The following is a 17888-nucleotide window of genomic DNA, read 5'->3' on the forward strand; positions in this document are numbered from 1 at the left end:
ACAAAGCATTTAGAGTCCCCCTAAAAAGATGTGATCTAATTCTGGGATTCGTTTCTTTCTAAACAATCCATTTATTTTCATTCATAGAATTTTATCACAAAATCTATTTTAACTTTCAAATTCAAAATAATTTCACCAGGCTGCCTCTCAGCTCTGCTGTCCTCTCATTATTTTTTGATAACAGCAGCATGGTGAGTCCATCTGACTAGCAAATCTCTTTCTTCAGACCTGAAGTTGGTTTTCTTCCTTGATTTTATCTGTCCTCTGTCTTCCCTTTCCATCTTCCCCAGACTTGTCCTGGATCTGCCCTCTTCTACCTCATCACTCTTTTTCAAACATGTGTCTTTCCTCTGAGTTCTAAGAGAATTCTCTGAATGTTTTTTTCCCTTTCAGCTATCTGACTTTCTGGAGCCATGCTATCCAGTACAGCAGTCACAAGCCACATATGACTCCTTAAATATCAATCAGTTTGCTCAGCCATACTTTTCTCTTTTTGGAGGTTTTTAAATTAATATAAAAGGACATATTTCATGTATTCCATAGGTACAGTTCCAAGAAGACAACCACACTTCCTTCCTTCCCCTGCTCTCCCCCAAATTCCCCTCCCTCCTTCCTCTCTCATCAGTTTTTGCAAAGCCATAATTTTAATCCACTGTAAATTCACAGACTTAATTCACCACTAAACACAATATGGAACAAGTAAAAAGTAGGAAGACCACAGTTTCACAGGAGTATAAAAAAGGTCCAGAAATGACAATCATGTCCCAAAATGACCATTTCATTCCTGTACATTTTTGGTATTATAAATTCACTGCCACATATCAGAGAAAACATATGAGATCTGTCATTTTGAGACTGGCTTATTTCATTAAGTATAATGATTTCCACTTGCACGCAAAAACAGGATTTCATACTTTATGGCTGAATAATATTCCATAGTGAATATATACCACAGTTTCTTTACCTCGTCATCAGTTGATGAACATCTGAATTGATTGCATACGTTAGCTATCATGAATTGAGCTGCAATAAACATAAAGGTACAAATAACTCTTTCATATGCTGATTCCATTTCATTTGGGTAAATTCCCAGGAGTGGGGCATCAGCCATATTTTTTAAGGATCAACAGTTATTTGTGGACAATATACAACTGTGGATAGTGCAGACAGAGTACTAGCAAAGTGCAATACACAAGTGCAAAGTGTAATACACCATTTTAACAATTAGATTTTGTTTTTATTATTTTTACTATAGTAAAACACACAAAACTGACCATCTTAATGTGCACGATTCAGTGGCATCTTGCACCTTCCCAGGGTTGTACCAACTTCAGATTTAGTTCCAGATCTAAAGAAACTTTAGAGCTGGCATTGTGATATAGCAGGTTAAGCTTCCACTTACAATGCTGGCATCCCATATGGGGCCTGAGATCCAGCTGCTCCAAGTCTAATCCAGCTCCCTGCTGGTGCACTTGGGAAAGCAGTGGAGGATGGCCGAGATGTTTGGGTCCCTGTATCCACTTGGGAGACCCACAGAAAGCTCCAAGCTCCTGGCTTCATCCTGGCCCAGCCCTGACTGTTGCTGCCATTTGGTGGGGGTGAACCAATGATGGAAGATGATTCCCCCTTCCTCCCTCCCTCCCTCTCTCTCTCTCTCTAACTCTGCCTTTCAAATGAACTAAAAAATAAATAAATCTTAAAAAAGAAAAGAAACCCTAAGTCCATTAAACAACCATTCTCTGTTCCATTCTCCTTCCACCCCCTGGCAACTAGCAGCCTGCTTCTGTCTGGGGATTTACCTATCCTGGGTTGTCATAGAAATGGAAGTCATCCTTTTGTGTTTGGCTTCTTTCATTTAGTGTAACATTTTCAGGATTCATCCTTTTTACACCAATGGTCATTACCTCATACCTTGTTATAGCTGAATAATATTTCATTATATGGAGATACTACCTCTGTTTATTTGGTCATTCGTTGATTGATACATGAGTTGTTTTCACTTCTTGGACATTATGAACTGTGCAGCTATGTACACTCAAGTACAGGTTTTTGTCTGAAAACCTATTTTCAATTATTCAGGTATATGCCTAAGAGTGGAATTCCTGGTGATATGATAATGCTATAATTTCTTGAGGAACGGCCGTGCTGTTTTCCACAGACATCATACCTTTTCCTACTGTCATCAACAGTGTATGAGAGTTCCAGTTTCTCTACATCTGTATCAACATCCACTGATTTCTTTTTTTCTTTCTTTTAGCTTTACCCATCTTAGGGGGTATAAAGTGGTACATTGTCTCATCCGTAAGCTAACTTATACATGTTTAAAGGGTCATTAAAATATGAAGAATAAGAAACTGAGTGTTTGAAGCCCTCAAAGTCTAACATATTTACTATCTGATCTTTTAGAGAAAATATTTATGAACCCATGACATAGAACATTGCCACCACTGCCAAAATGTCTACTGGAAAATGCTCTGCATGTCTAATGGCCTAATTACTGACTCAGCTGCAGTTTCAGTTCAGCAACCCTACATCTTCATCTACATCCAGTCTTTAAAGTATTGTATTATTTCTTGCTTACTCATACTTCTTAGATATGATATCTTCCAGAATATTGTTGAGAATGAATGGGGTCACTTTCTTCTTCCTAGAACAACTATTTAGCAGTGAGATTCAAACATAGCCCTTTCTCCCGACAGATTCTATCCTTTCAAGTGCTAGGAGAATTGTTTTTCTTTGCTCATCCCAAGAACTAGAATTGGAGTTGGGATCAACTTTGGCAGAGATGGTGTAGATCCTTATCTGTTTTTAGTTTGTTTGTTTTTCAAATAGAGGATCATTTAGATTATTTGCATTTACTTTAACACTGTCAGCTCAAAAATCCAGTAGCCAGGGAATATTGAAAATAGGGTCCAAGTTAGACAAGTTTCATCATTTCACCATGAGGCTGAGTACTTCCCCTCCTTTTCTTGGATACAGCCAAAAGTTAATTGCACAACGCCCACCCTCTTTGACAGGCATCGTTACTCAGTTGGGAGTTAGCATTGGCAGGAACAACGTTCTCTGTTTCAGCTTCCTTGCCAACAGTGAGTTTGTAGTGCCTGGTACGGCCACCCAGGGTGATGGATGGGGCCCAGTTCTGCCTCCCAAAATATCCATGGTCTTCCCTCCCAGTCATTTCTGGTTGATTGATCATGTTGTCCTACAAGTTTCTTTTCCAGGTCTTTCTTGGGCAAACTCTTGCTTTACATGTGGGAAGCAATTGCTCTGGGAAGTTCATCCTAAAATCCACTCTCCTCTAAACTATGTCTGTTATATCTGGCAGGAATTTTTTGATAATTCTGACATACATATGGCATCTTTCACTTGTTTCCATTGCTGGCATATAATTTGTCTTTACATCCTGTTGGTAAACAACCAGGCCATGGGTACTGTGGTGAGCTAGTCATGCTCACAATGTACTTTTTTCCATAAATCTCAATTTAAATTTCATCTTTATAGGTTGGGGGATTGCAATGTAGAAAAATGATGTACTATTCTCAGTCATCCATACCTTTGGAAATCCTGGAGGTTGAAAACACGAGGCCAGAAACCAGACATCATCAACCTTCTGGAACATGCCTCGCCTAATTCCAAGAAAAAGTGCCCACAAGAAAACCAAAACTTTTAAACTAATAACAGATGTGGCAGATGTTATAAGAAGTATTGTGTTTTCTTGGTACCCAAATTTCTAGATGGATTATGAAAAGGAATCCGTCTTTCATCTGGATGTTTGACAGCATGTAGATGAAACACCCGTCTAAGACAGTAGGCACTAAACAAATATATGGTGAAAAATGTCTGGCTGGCTGACTTGCTGAAAGACGGAATTTCTCGCTTCTCATCCAGATGTTCTGGCTCCATGGAGGTACTAGCGGGCTCTGCCAAGCTGATTTGTGATCTTTGAGTGAAGGGTGATACATGAGCATGGAGCATTACACCAGCAAATGAGTACACAGCACCTTGTACTTGAAATGAGTTCTCTCCGGCTGCAACCACCGCGTGTGACAGACCTGCTGGTCCACTTGCAAGTGCTTCTGACAGAGGAGCTCCCCATTTGCATACATCTCAGCATGACACAAGCAGAAACTGTTAAGTTATTATTAGTACTGATAATAGACTCATCACCAGGAATGCATTCATATGCCTAATGTTGTCACTGCAGATTGTTTTCCTGTTAAGGAGAAAGCCTATCAGGCATAAATATTTATGCCTGGATGGATGTCAGATTCTTTAATCAGAAACTGGATTGGTCTTAATTGAATCTTGAGGACAAATTTAGGCCCAACGCTGATTGTGCAGCTTTTTGCCCCACGTGAGCAAGCCTCCCTCCGTCTCTCTGGTCCCCAGATGGGAACCAGGTAGGTTATCTCTTAGGGAGTGCTGGGACCTGAGCTGTGTTGGGGGGTGGTCCTTTTGGAAGAGGATTTCACACACAAGATGAAGGAAATGCCCTTATCTAGAGCTTTCTTCCCAAAGGAATCCTACAAATAGTGCTGATTTCCAGCAAACACGAGGCTCTCATTCCCATAAAGACAAGGTTTGGGCTGGCACTGTGGCTCACTAGGCTAATCCTCCACCTGCGGCACCAGCACACCAGGTTCTAGTCCTGGTTGGGGTGCCAGATTCTGTCCCAGTTGCCCCTCTTCCAGGCCAGCTCTCTGCTGTGGCCCGGGAAGGCAGTGGAGGATGGCCCAAGTGCTTGGGCCCTGCACCCACATGGGAGACCAGGAGGAGGCACCTGGCTCCTGGCTTCGGATCAGCGCAGTGTGCCGGCCATAGTGGCCACTTTGGGGGTGAACTAACAGAAAAGGAAGACCTTTCTCTCTCTCTCTCTCTCTCTCTCTCTCTCTCTCTCTGTCTCACTAACTCTACCTGTAAAACAAAAAAGACAAGGTTTGTGTCTGTCTGATCCATGTCTTGGAAAAGCAGGATCCCACAATAGGTGTGAGATAAATAAGCAAGAGTCTGTGATGGAGAGAATCCACTCTCAGTCACACATGCAGTGCTCTTGTCATTCGGGATATGTAGACCATTCAAGCCCGTCTTTCATCAGGACCAGAGAAAGGATGGGGGGCTCAGACTCCAGTGCCAGGTGGCCCGGGTTCCCAGATCTTCTCATCTTAACTGTGTCCCTTTGGACAAGTCTTTCAGTCTCTTGAGCCTCATTTTTTCCTTCATGGTGTTGCATGTTAACTGTGATAATAGTACTATATATATATATAATCTCATTTAATCCTAACATCAGCCCCCAAGGAGGCAGATCCTAGCCTTAGCTCCCTTTTGCAGACATGGGGACTATGAGTTAGTTTCTGTGCTGAGCATTGATAATAAATAGATTAAGCAGACACAACACATGGCTTCAGTTCACCCTCTGCATAATGGAGTCTGGACAGGTGGGAAAGAATCCTGCCCAACAGGGAGAGGAGCTGCTGTAATCTAAATAGACTGCAAAAAACTGAGTCCTTCAAAAAGGAGCAGAGGTAGCACCATGGTATGTGACTGTGGCAATATTCTGGGCGGGGAAGGTCCCCGGGGAGCACTAACTTGCAACAGAGCTTACAAAGGGATGTGTATTCCACAGCAGGAATAGCGAAGGCCTTGAGGCAGGAAGTTTGATGAAATAGAAAAAAATATGTGCAATTCATTTAGGCACTTTGGGGTCCCAGTGCCAACTTGGTCATTTTCTCCCTTAGAATCTCAGTTACCTGACCTGCCAAATGTACAGAATAATACCCACCTCAGAGAGATTCTAAGAAGATGAAAAGATATCCAGTGCACTTGTATCAAGTGCTAGGCACACAGAAAGTGCTCAATAAATGCAGGCCTCTTTTCTTGCGTGCTGATGGCACTGGGCTCCAGGTGATGTGTGGAATGGGGACCTGGATAACAAGTATCGTTCGATTCAAGGAACAGGATGAAGAAGGCAGGAGCTGCTGGTTTCCTAAGTGTTTTCGGAAGGCAGTGAACACCCAGCTACTTAGGAAGTGCCATGCTGGATGGGTTTTGTGTATTAATTAGCATTTCATTCAAGAGAAGGCAACCTATCTCATGGTTTTTACTCCTGTTTCATCAGCAGTAATGGCATAGGCTGGTGCCTAGGCGGTGCTTAGTTCATTGCTTGGTGAATGCATAGAGGGAGCATAAAAGACTGACAGGTGGAGAGATGAGTGAATCATCACAGAAAGAACCCATCTACAGTGTTCCTCTTCCTACGAATGCTCTCCATAAACTGTCACACTTCAGTCCTTGTAAGTAAAGCCAAGGATACCCTCAGGTACCAATCTTTCCAAGCTTGATGTATTTGCTATGGGGCCAGGTTGATTGGATCCACTTAAGGGGTTGGCGTTAGAGGAAGTGTGTTCTGGCTAAAAAGAACATAAGACAACCAAAGTGTCCTCCCATATCCACAGAAAGCTTCCACTGTCCCAGGTAAAACTAACATGACAAGAGTGTGTCATAGGCTGCACCCTGCCCCAACATGGAGCCCTGCACTTTGCCCGTCAGTTAGCCATTTAAAAAAACACACTAGAATCATCTCCTAGGGGGTGGGAAGATAGCACCTTTACGTGTGCATTCAGACAAAAATAAAATCAAGCATTAAGAACAAGACCCGCGAAGTCATGTTTCCATGAAAACTGGCCTTTGGGCTCTTTGAATTTCTCAACCAGCCCATGCCAGGTGGTCTGTACCTCTGGTGCTCCAGCTCCACCGCTGGCTTATTGAGAGTTGGGCAGGAAAGGATGTTCACTGTTTCCCTCTCATTTTCCAGCCCTTTGGTGCTCCCAGATGTTTTAATTACAGAGGAAAGGGAGCGGATGATTCTGACCATATGTCTCCATTCCACACAAATAAATCTCCTCGCCATCCCGTGTAGCTCTGTGGCACTGCAACTGTCCCACCGAAGCTGACACTGTCGGGCCTAATCACCATCTTCAATCCTTCAGTGAGCATGTTAATTCCGGGAACACCGGCTGGGACTCCCGTCCCAGGGAAATACTCAATCTAGAAACAATTAGACTCATGTCGCAGCAAGATGCTGCCCCTCCTCTCAGGAGCTGGGTGCTCTTTCAGACTGGGCTGGGGGTGGAAAGAGGCAGGCACGGCAGGGTCAGAACCAGGGCAATCATTTTGAGCTAGCGCTTTGGCATTCCACATGCCACCTAGAAACTCAAGCACTAGGCTACTGTTTGTGGGGTGCTCAGCTGTGAAAATGCCCTACACTGTTAACAACGTTGGAAAGAACGCAAAGGAGATGCCCCAGACACTGGAGAAGCCTTCACAAAGTTCATGGAAAGTGTATATTATTAAAAAAAAAAAAACTATGCATGAAGTTAAAAAATCTTTACACCAAAATGAATTTATCCTTTAGCCCCATTTTTTTCTTCATGAACATGTTGAAGCTACCTCATATCCGTAGAGTGTACACACACACACACACACACTTGCAAACCTACACCCATACACAGATTAACGTGAGTATTTCTATGGAAATAGCAAAAGCTGGCAGATATAGTGTGTGTTCTGACTCAGTTTCACTAAATGGTAAATTTGCTTTTAATCTGAGCATCACCACACACAGATGAAAAACAAGCCCAGGAAGTGTATGTAGTTTTGGTTAGCAATATAGTTCTCTGTTTTCTACAATTATGGCCAAGAGCAAATACAGAGAACATTCCAGAGGGATAAAGTGTTTTTGAAGTGTAACAAACACAGTAATGAAGTACATGCATCGCCGGCGTACATCTTGATGCACTTTTACACATTTTTGCACCCCTGCCACCACCACAGAGATCAGAGCACAGCCTACCCAGCATCGTAGAGACCTGCCTCCTGCTCTTTCCCAGTCAATATTTACTGCAAAGGCTGCAGAGAGTCAAACCAATCTGTATGGATTAGTTTGTCTTCGAGTGACACAAAAACAGGGACCATATGTGCATAAGTGGGTGACTTTTATTATCAACAGTATATTCAGAGATGCATTCTGGTATACACTAGTATGAAGCAATATTTCTCTCTCTCTCTCTCTCTCTGTCTCTGTCTCTGTCTCTCTGCTATACAATGTTCCATTATTTGAATATTCCACAGTTCATTTACTGAGGCAAGACACTTCAGGGTTTTGGTTTGTTTTGTTATTTTAGCTTGGAGTTATTATGACTGAATCCATCACTACGAATATTTTTGCATGTGTGCACTCAACAATGCCATAGGACCTGAATATAGAACAATTATTTCTTGAAGTCCAGGTCTTGTGTTCCCATATCATCCCAACATTATCTTGACCCACGTGAAAGTCAGATAATCTAAAAGATATATGAGCTCAGGGGCTTAACATCACTGGGTAACAGTGTAGTGTCCTTGGGGTAAAAGCTAAACTTCCTCTCACTTCCCGTTTCTCCATACCAGCCACACTGAACTCCTCTCAATCTGTCTCCTGTCTCCAGCCCTGTCTCTGCCTGTGTGTGGCCCCAGCCTGGAAATGTGTTCGTGCTTTACTGGCTTTCTCCCAGTTCAGAATTCAGCAGAGCGGTCACTCCCCCAGGAAGCTGCCCCTCAACTTTTGTCAACTTGTTTCCCTCTCAAGGTCTTCTCTTCTCCATTCTCCTGCTGCTGAGTGCATAGCTTTGATTCCTTGGGTGTCCCATCTGCTGGATTTCTTTTGTTCTCTCATGCTTTGATCTATTTGTGTATATCTCATGTGACTTTGGAAGCTCTGTAGAAGTCCATTGTTCTTTCAGTCGTATGTTTATAGCATCACTCATTCATGCAGGTATTCATTCAACAATGTTTACTGCATATAAAACACTCTTGTTAGGATCAAAATAAGGGTATGGGGGAAGGAACTCAGATGTATAAAGTGAAATTTCTGACCTTCATAATCTTCAATCTAGTCAAGAATATGAGATAAGTGCGTCAGGTAGTAGGCAGTGGGTGAGGCTTGAAATAAGGTAGACACGGCTCTGAGTTCTGTTGTGTGACTACGATTAAACCTCTTACTGTCTCTGACCTTTGGTTTCTTTGCAAAATGTCTGTAATTCCTAACTCACAAATCTAGAAGACATAAATGAAAATTAATATACAAACCACTCAAACAACACTAACAAGAGATTAAGAGCTGGATTAAAGGTCTTTAATTTGTTGCTTTTCATAACAGAATACAAAATAATGAGGGTCATGAAAGATGTCCCAAAGAAGACATCTGAGGCCACATGGGGCTAACACTGTGGTGCAGCCGGTACAACCACTGCTTGCAAGACTATACCCCACATTGGATTGCTGGTTTCAATCCCAGATGCTCCATTTATGATCCAGCTTCCTGCAAAGGCACCTGGGTAGGTAGCAGAAGATGGCCCAAGTACTTGGGCCTCTGACACCCATGTGGAAGACCAGGATGGAGTTCCTGGCTCCTGGCGTCAGCTTGGTCCAGCCCCAGCTATTTCAGCCACGTGGGGAGTGAAACAGTGGGTAGAAGATTCTTTCTCTTTCTCTCTCTCCCTCTCTCTCTCTCTCCTCCCTCTGCCTTTCAAATAAATAATTAAATCTCTAAAGATAAAGAAATTTGATACCAGAGAAACAAATTTTTGTTTCAGATTAAAAACAGGTATCAACATCAACAATTAAAGCAACCAGCATTCTCTAATAATGAGTGAATGGCTTGTTAAAATGAAGTAACTGTGTCTGCATTGTTTTTTGTAAGCAACGTATGAAAAGAGCAGTGGAAATATGGTAATTTAAGGAAAAAGTGAGATAATAGAGAAACCAGTTCCTGCCTTATGCCTGCAACTCCTAGTGGATGAAGTCTGCCTGGCCAAAGTCACTTCCTATTCCTGATGCAGCTTCTCATCTGGAAAAAGGGGGATTGGATGAATCAGTTCCCACATCCCATTTGCGACAAGCATTCTTTAAATCAGTGGAGACAGTCACTCAAGGAGAAACCTCAGTTCCATTGCAAGTACTGTTCCTTGAAAGAATGGAAAATCTGATTCATTCAACACAACGTTGAAATCTGGCTGGTTGAGGATGACCTTCTGCCTTGCCTAAGGGTTCATGTCACTGGCCTGTCTGCAGCCTGAGAGAAGCCAGAGCTTCAGGGAACACCAAGAATGGGGTGACATTAACGTGAGCCATTCTTGCCAAGATGTCATATTTTCCTTTACTTACTATTTTTGTCAGAGGGTTGAGGAGAATTTAAGCAGCTTCCTAGAAGCCAGGAAACTAGTATGGGGTTCTGTCAGCTGCCAAGTATATCTATTTCAGCTACACTTCTAGGGTCTCAGGAAAGACCCTCAATAGGTATGTGCTCACTGTGGACTCTTGTGAACTGAACTTGAGCCAGGACTTCATTTATTATCTTATTCTATATGTCCCACCTATGAAGGCAAGAGGAGCAAATAATGCTTTATATCTCTGGTGCCAGCATCAACTCGTACCCTGAATCCAGGTATTCTGTTGATTCCTTCTTTTCCAGTATGAAATAACCCAAGTAAATGTCACAGATGTTCTACAGAAACTGGATGTAGCTTCACCATTGACATTTGCTGTAGAGTTGCAAGGAAACTGCACCTCAATCCTGGCCTCAGTCAGTGGGGTTAGCGTCTGAACCTGGCTCATTTCCAGAAAGTAGGCAAGTGATCATAACTTTTAATTGGGGTGGATTTTCTAAGCCTTTTGGTCATCCATCTCTGGTGTATTTTGATTGGATAGGTTAAGCATTACAATTGTTGGCTGCCCATCTATCTTGCCCCTAGGGTCACCCTATTCTACAAACTATTCTGTAGATTATAGATAAACCAGTTCCTGCCTTACCTCTACAGATAAGGCTCTCCTGGATGACACTCTAACTTTGTGATAATTGCATGCATCTTTGTTTCTTCCTGACCATGCTGTTGCCTCCTTCACCAACACCAATATCATTGCTTTGGTAAATGAAATCTCTTTTGGATTCTCCCATGAAATATAGCTGGTTGATGAGTTTCCCAGCTCATCAAGTGCATTCCCTCCAGCATGTCCACTTGTTTGAGCCCCTTTGATTTCTTTTTCCAAAACTTGTCACCTGTGTGTTTCTCTCAGTATGTATGAGCCATGACTTTCTCCAAGTTCTCAAAAGACATTCTAGCAGTATGTTTGGACCCTCTCTTGGGATTCTGGGCAAGATATTAAATCCTGTATCATAGGAGTGTACTGAAAATCTCCTGTATCATGGCAGTGTGCCACAAATTTTGTTCCCCTCATTGATCTGGCATGCTTGGGATCCAACACCAAGTATGTTCTTGGATATCCTGTGGGTACACATCGGCTAAGTCGTACAGACCCTGTGGCTCACCCTCCTTTGGTAAGCTCAGAGCTCCCCTGCCCAGGTTGATTTGTATTTTGAACATCATAGTTACTGATCTGATGGTTATAAGGAGAAGTGGGATGTAGATCCTGCAGTTGGTGTATAATATCTTGTAAGGCAAAGTGGCCTCTGAGTCATCTTCAAGAATAGGGAAGAAGTAGATTGTAACAAAGAGGGGTGGGCTACTTTTATGGACCCAGAGGGTTCCAGCGAGTCTTAAGGTTCCTGATTTTCACTTTTATCAATCCATATTTTCTTATTCCAAGTCTCAGGACCCCTTGTTATTTCTAACAAGTGCCTTGATGGCAGATATACTAGAGCTGAGAATTCAACTTTCTTTGGAAGTCTGAAATCTTTATAATTATGTTCTGGCCAATTTTTAGTCTTTTCTGCCCTCCAGCTGCAGGAAATGAGACATTCTTTATGTGTTGCCAAGGAGGGCCTCTGACTTTCATACTTCAAGTTGTATTGGTGAATAATCATCCCCAGACTTTCAATACCTCTTTCTAATGCATTGATTCCCCCATCAACAGTCATCCTATTCCATTTTCATTGTAACTATTACACCCCTCCAACATCTGAGAAATATAGAGGAATCACATTCACCAGTGTGATATCTTCTATCAATATCCCATACCAGTTCACCACTGATGCAATTCAACAATTGCACTGCTACTCTGTCTCATGGACAATTAGTATTCCATTCATCTACCATCTTCTTTCTTGACCATATCTGGCCCTGCTCTCTTTGGATTGGTCTCTGGAAAGGGGACTTTTAGATAAAGATTTTCATGCAGGAAATTAGGGAGTACTCTTAGGAACAACATTTGTTGGGGAATTTAAGGAACAGAACTGGGTAGAAAGAAGAGGTAGACCATGATACAGTCATAAAAAAGGCCTCAACAGGGAGTTAAAGTGCTGGAGTAGTTTCTTAAGAGTTGTTTTCTATTTAAGCAAAGTCTGTGTATCTCCACATTGACCAGTTATTGAATGTAGAATTTCCCTCCAGAGGGAGAAGTCGTAACTTAGGATGAGACATCTCCCTTTGGCCAAAAGAAACTCCCCTAAAAGGGACTCAGCTACAAAGCATGAATATCTAAGCCTTCAGCAGCTAAGGATATGACTCCCTGCTTTGTGAAGAACCAAACTAGGTAGCATATGACAGTATCTATCACAATACACATGTGGATATGAATTTCATATGCAATAAAGACAATAGCTACACTATGAGTGTGTGTATTAAATTATTGAATGTTATATAACCTTTCCAAAAGTTGTGCCTATGAGGCTTGAGAGATTCATTGCTATAAATTGGACATGAATAATTACAAACTGAACTTGGGAAGGAAAGGGCTGTGGAAAATGTAATGAGCTCAGGTGAGGACCATCAAGGTTTGCCATGTGTCATATTTTTGGAATGAAATATCTCTAGATTTTTAAGGCATTTGAAGGATATAATAATTGTAAGGAAAATGGAAAAGAATGGATGTTGATGGGGAAATCAATGCATTAAGAGAACTTACAATAAGTCAAATACCACAAATAAAACAGAAAGTAAGACAAGGAGGTTGATAATCTTCAAGAGGAGACAGGAAATTGGCAAGCCACACAATGGCAAGGTAATTTCAAATAACAACAATGCTTTGAAGTTAATAAAACAGAGAAATTTGATAAAGTGATGGGAGAGAAAAAAGGAGACTTCCTTCCCCAGAATGCCAAGAGAAGCCCTTCTTGGTGAGTGATATTTAGGTTGATCTCAAAGTGATGAGAAGGCACCAGTCATGTAAGGATCTAAGGCAAGAGCATGCCAGCAAAGGGAATTGAAACCGTAAAGTTCCTGATGAAAAAATGACCTTCTACATTTTGGAAAGATTGAAAATCTAAGCTTCTAAACGACATTTCTGTAAATATCAGGAAAGCAGAATCTGTTGTCCTCTTGAGGGCAGAACTTGGTCAGTTAGACCATCATTCATGCACAGAGCCCCCTGCACAACAGCTCCCCCAGCTGCTCAACGACAATGAGTTGTCAGTCCTGAATACTGAGGGCACAGCATAGTGAGTGCTGGGAGGGTCAAAGGAGGAGTGATGTAGGAGGGAAGCCAATGGGAAGCTAGGACTTGAAGATGGAAGGGGAGCACATTGAGCACATGGGCTTTGGGATCAGTGCATCCAGCAGAGGAAGTAGCCTGGGCAAAGGCACAGTGTGGGCAGAAATTGTGGGAGGTGAAAATGAGCAATTCCTCTAGGCTGGAATGTGGGATAATCGAGCAGGCCCAGTATGAAATTAGACTCATAAGGCCATAAGTGCAGTCAACTACAGCACCCTTTCTGCTGAAGAAATTGAGAAGCTTGACCAGACTAGAGCAAAGTCTTCAAGAAGGTGAACCCATCAGCACAAGCTCTGTGCTGTGGAAGAGAAAGGACTACAAATGGAAACAGCAAAGGCTGTGATAGCAGTTCAGGAAAGGGGATGAATGATCATATAGTTGTCTTTGTGATTTATTGCTGTGTAAGAAATAAACACAGACTTAGTGGATGAGGACAACACAAATCCAAATCTCAAACTTTTCATGAGAAGTGTGGCACATTTTCACTGAGCCCTCTGCTCAGGGGCTCACGAAGGTACCAGTCAGCTACATCCTTATCCAGAGCCTCAACTGGAGAAAGTCTGCTTCCAAGCTCCCTTAGGCCCTTGGCAGAATTCCCTTCCTTGTGGTTGTCAGATTGAGATGCACGTTTTCTCACCATCTGCCAAGGAAAGGGCACGTCAGCTCCTAGTAGCCATGGTCGGTTCTGGTCAGGTGGCTGCCTCCACAGTTTGCTCATTTGCTTCTTCGAGGTCAGTAAGAGGAGCATTTGTATCAGCTTCAAATCTCTCTAACTTTTTCTCCAACCTCTAGACTCTTTTTTTAAAAGGAGTCATTTTGTTAGGTTAGGCTTAGTGCACTCGAGGGAGAGGATCATACAGGGCTGACACTCTGGGGTTGGAAGAAAATCTTGAGGCCATCCATCTCAGAAGGTCGTCTGTTACATTCCTAAACTCAGTGATAACTACTGAGCTGTCAGACCAGAGATGGCTCTACTGAAGGAGGCCAAAGTGGTCATGAGGGCACTTCTCTTTTGAAACATCCAAATTCATCTTGTCTAGGTACCACTTCACACCCTCAGCAGCCTCCTCCCTAGGCAGTGCAAGGGAAACAGTCAAAACCTTAATTCCTATTCTTGCAAAAGACCTGATTCTGCATATTGCAAACTCTTTTTCAAGCTACCAGATTTATTAAAGTTCTTTATTCTTTGTTGCAATTAATTTATTTCACATTTGTAGAAAATACAAAGAGGATTTAGCCAAGCAGTCCCCTCCTCAGAATATAAGACACAGTAAACATTCGGGGACACAGCACAGGAAATAGTCCATGGTAGGACCACAATCCCCTGTTCTGGGCCAGTCTCTGAGGTTGATAGAGTCATGACCCCTCTGAAAATGCAAGGAAACAGGAACGAGGCTGTGAGCCTCTGTTCTCAGGGACAGAGTCTTTCAGTCTCCAACTCACTGCCTCCATGGTATTTTGAATACATTAAAGAAAATGTATGGGTGCAAGAGCCTGGAATTCAACAGCTCATAACTACAATTAACCACCATTAATTAATGGCTGCAAGATAAATGAGCCATGCAATCCGTTTATTCCTGGGCTGTAAGTATTTAAATTCACAGTGGGATGCAAGCCCATTTTTCACCAATGTGAATTTAAAGCAAGTTTGAGTCAGGGTTGCATGCTATAGGAGACAGATGACAATTTCCTCACTGTGTGGTTTATATTTTAGGTCTTATGAACTGGAAAGAGACAGCAGAAGCAAAGAATTCCCATGCACAGCAGAAATAGTGAGCGGGATCTAACATCCAAGCACAGGCCTTCCTGAGCTAAGGTCTCTGTAATGAGACTGACTTTGTGCCAGATACTGTGCTAGGAACTGTCCAGCAAGTGTTTGATGTTGATCTTCCCCATATCCCTATGAGGGACAATCTTTTCCTTCTTCTATGGTCAATAAAAGTGTTGCTCAGGCAAGTAAAGAACTCCTGTAGGAGCCACGTTCTGCTTCCTCATGCCTAGGTCTCTTCCAGGATGTCCACATTCCTGTCTTTGGGTATCAAAGATTTCATAAATCCTCCATGGCCTGCGTCCTCCCTTCCCAAGTGTTCCAAAAAGTAACTGAATATTCGCTTTTCCCTTAGATTTTCAAACCATCAACTAGACATCAATACAGTTCAGAAGACAAGAAAGAGGAAAAGGAAAAAATTTTGATGTTACTTAATAAAAAAAATACATGGGGTTTCTACTTTCTTCCAGGATGTTTATTCATTACAAAGAGAAAAATAGGTGGTCATTTTAACTGAGTCACCAAAGTTAATCTCATCAATGATGGAATATATTAATATGACATAGCCCTTTATACAAAAAGGAACACAACCTCATGTCTATGGCACATATGCTGGAAGTGCTTAACTTCAATCTTGTCGTGAAGGAAAAAGCTCAGGTGAACCCAAATTGAAGGGCATTCTATGAAATAACCGACCAATACTCTTGAAAAGTGTGAAGATCATGAAAAACAAGGAAAGACTAAGGAATCACTATTGCTTGGAGGAGACCAAAGAGCCAGAACAACTACATACAGTGTGAGCTCCTGGATTGGATCATGGAACAGAGAAAGAACATGAATGGAAAAATTGCTGAAATTAAAGTAAGGTTTTATAGTTGAGTTACATTACCAAACAATTTCTGTTGTGTTTTTAAGTGCCATATTGTATTTTGTACCACTGTTAATTTTCTGGATTTGTTGATTATATCATGGTTATCAAAGACATTAACATGAGGAGAGGCTGGGTAGAGAGTATATAGGAACTCTCAATACTTTTTGCAATGGCATTTAAAATAAAAATGTTTTATGAAGTGATATCTTCAAACAAAATTTTGAATAATGAGATTTTCTGAAAAAATCCCTATCTATGCATAGATATGAAAAAACACTCTATTTAAAAAACATTTCATTCAGCTAAATTTGATATATGTAAGACATCAGAAAGAAATGTGTCCTATTGATTCACAAAATAGTTCTGAAAAAATGTAAATTCTACTTGAGAACTGATGCTTGGGGAAGCAGCACTGAATTAGTAAATAATACATGCTCTGATCCAACACAACCTAGCACTCACACAGTGAGATTCTGCTTGGCAGAGATCAGTCATAGGGTCAGCGTGGGAAGAGAAAAAAGAGACCCTTCAGACGTGGAGCGTAAAGAAAGAGAGTAAAGAAAACCACAGTCTGCAGTCTTTGGCACAAGAAATAGAATTTGCACACTTTACCTTTAGCTATCTCTCTGTCAAATGGCATTTAAATTGTTTATTTTTGCATAGTATGAATACAAAATAATAAAAAAAAAACCTCAGTGTTGAGGTTCTGAGCCTACAGGCAGTAAAGCAGAGAAGCAGGGTCATGACCCTTTTTGAATCACTCAGGGTCAGGGAAACACAAGCACCTGACTGGACAGTGAGGGAGAAGCAGACGCTGGGGGCGAACAGTGAGGGGCCGATACTTACTACGAAACCTGCCACAGCCTCTAAACAGGAGCAGTAACCCAACAGGGACCAACACCTGACACAAATGGTGGACACTGCCAGCTGCCCTGTAGAATCGCACCCTGGAGTCCTTCTAGACCATCTTACCAAGTTAGAGAATTTCACTCAAAGAATATAATCATTTGAAAACAAAACAAGCAAAATGGTAAAAAGAACTGTGTCTCAAGATATTTATTTCTGTGTTAGTTTCATGTACATTATCAAAAACAATAGAAAACGCTGTGAATACTCAGTAACAGAGAAATGGTTAAGTAATAAAATGATATCAACTTGATGGGACAGTATGCAGCCCATAAAAATGTTAATTAGGAATATGACAAAGAACTCAACATTTGTTTATGATATAATGTTAAACGAACAAAGCAGAAAACAAAATTATGTGTTCACTATGAGTAAAACTGTAAAAATCATGTCTGCATGTGGATAGGGTCTGGAGTAAATATGAAAAATGAAAACAGCTTTATTTGGGGTTTTTGTTATTGTCATTATAATGCTATTGCACAGTAAATGAAGAACTTCAAAAAGATGAAAGAGTTCAACCAAAATGGGGCAATTTTCAGGGAAAAAGCACGTATTTTGAGTACCTCGACTGTGTTTTCATTCCCAAGGGAAGCTATTACATTTGGGAGAATGGAGCATTTTTAGAATAACGACAACAACAACAAAATCCAGGACAATACCCCAAGTATGACAGTGCAGAGTTTCTCTGCAGAACAGGCCCCGCCAGGGGTTTCAGACAAGAAAAGGGAAGCTGGAGATGTGCAAAGTAGATGTGCTTCCTAATCTCCCAGGGAACATTGTCACTAACACAGAGGCCAACCCTGCAGCCATCAGAGATTCTAGAGAGGCTCCCCCAGACAATCCAGCCCTGCCTGGGCTCCC

The sequence above is a fragment of the Oryctolagus cuniculus genome, chromosome 11 (genome assembly GCF_051225735.1).
Source record: "Oryctolagus cuniculus isolate XC-2025 breed Fujian yellow rabbit chromosome 11, ASM5122573v1, whole genome shotgun sequence".
Lineage (NCBI taxonomy): Eukaryota > Metazoa > Chordata > Mammalia > Lagomorpha > Leporidae > Oryctolagus > Oryctolagus cuniculus.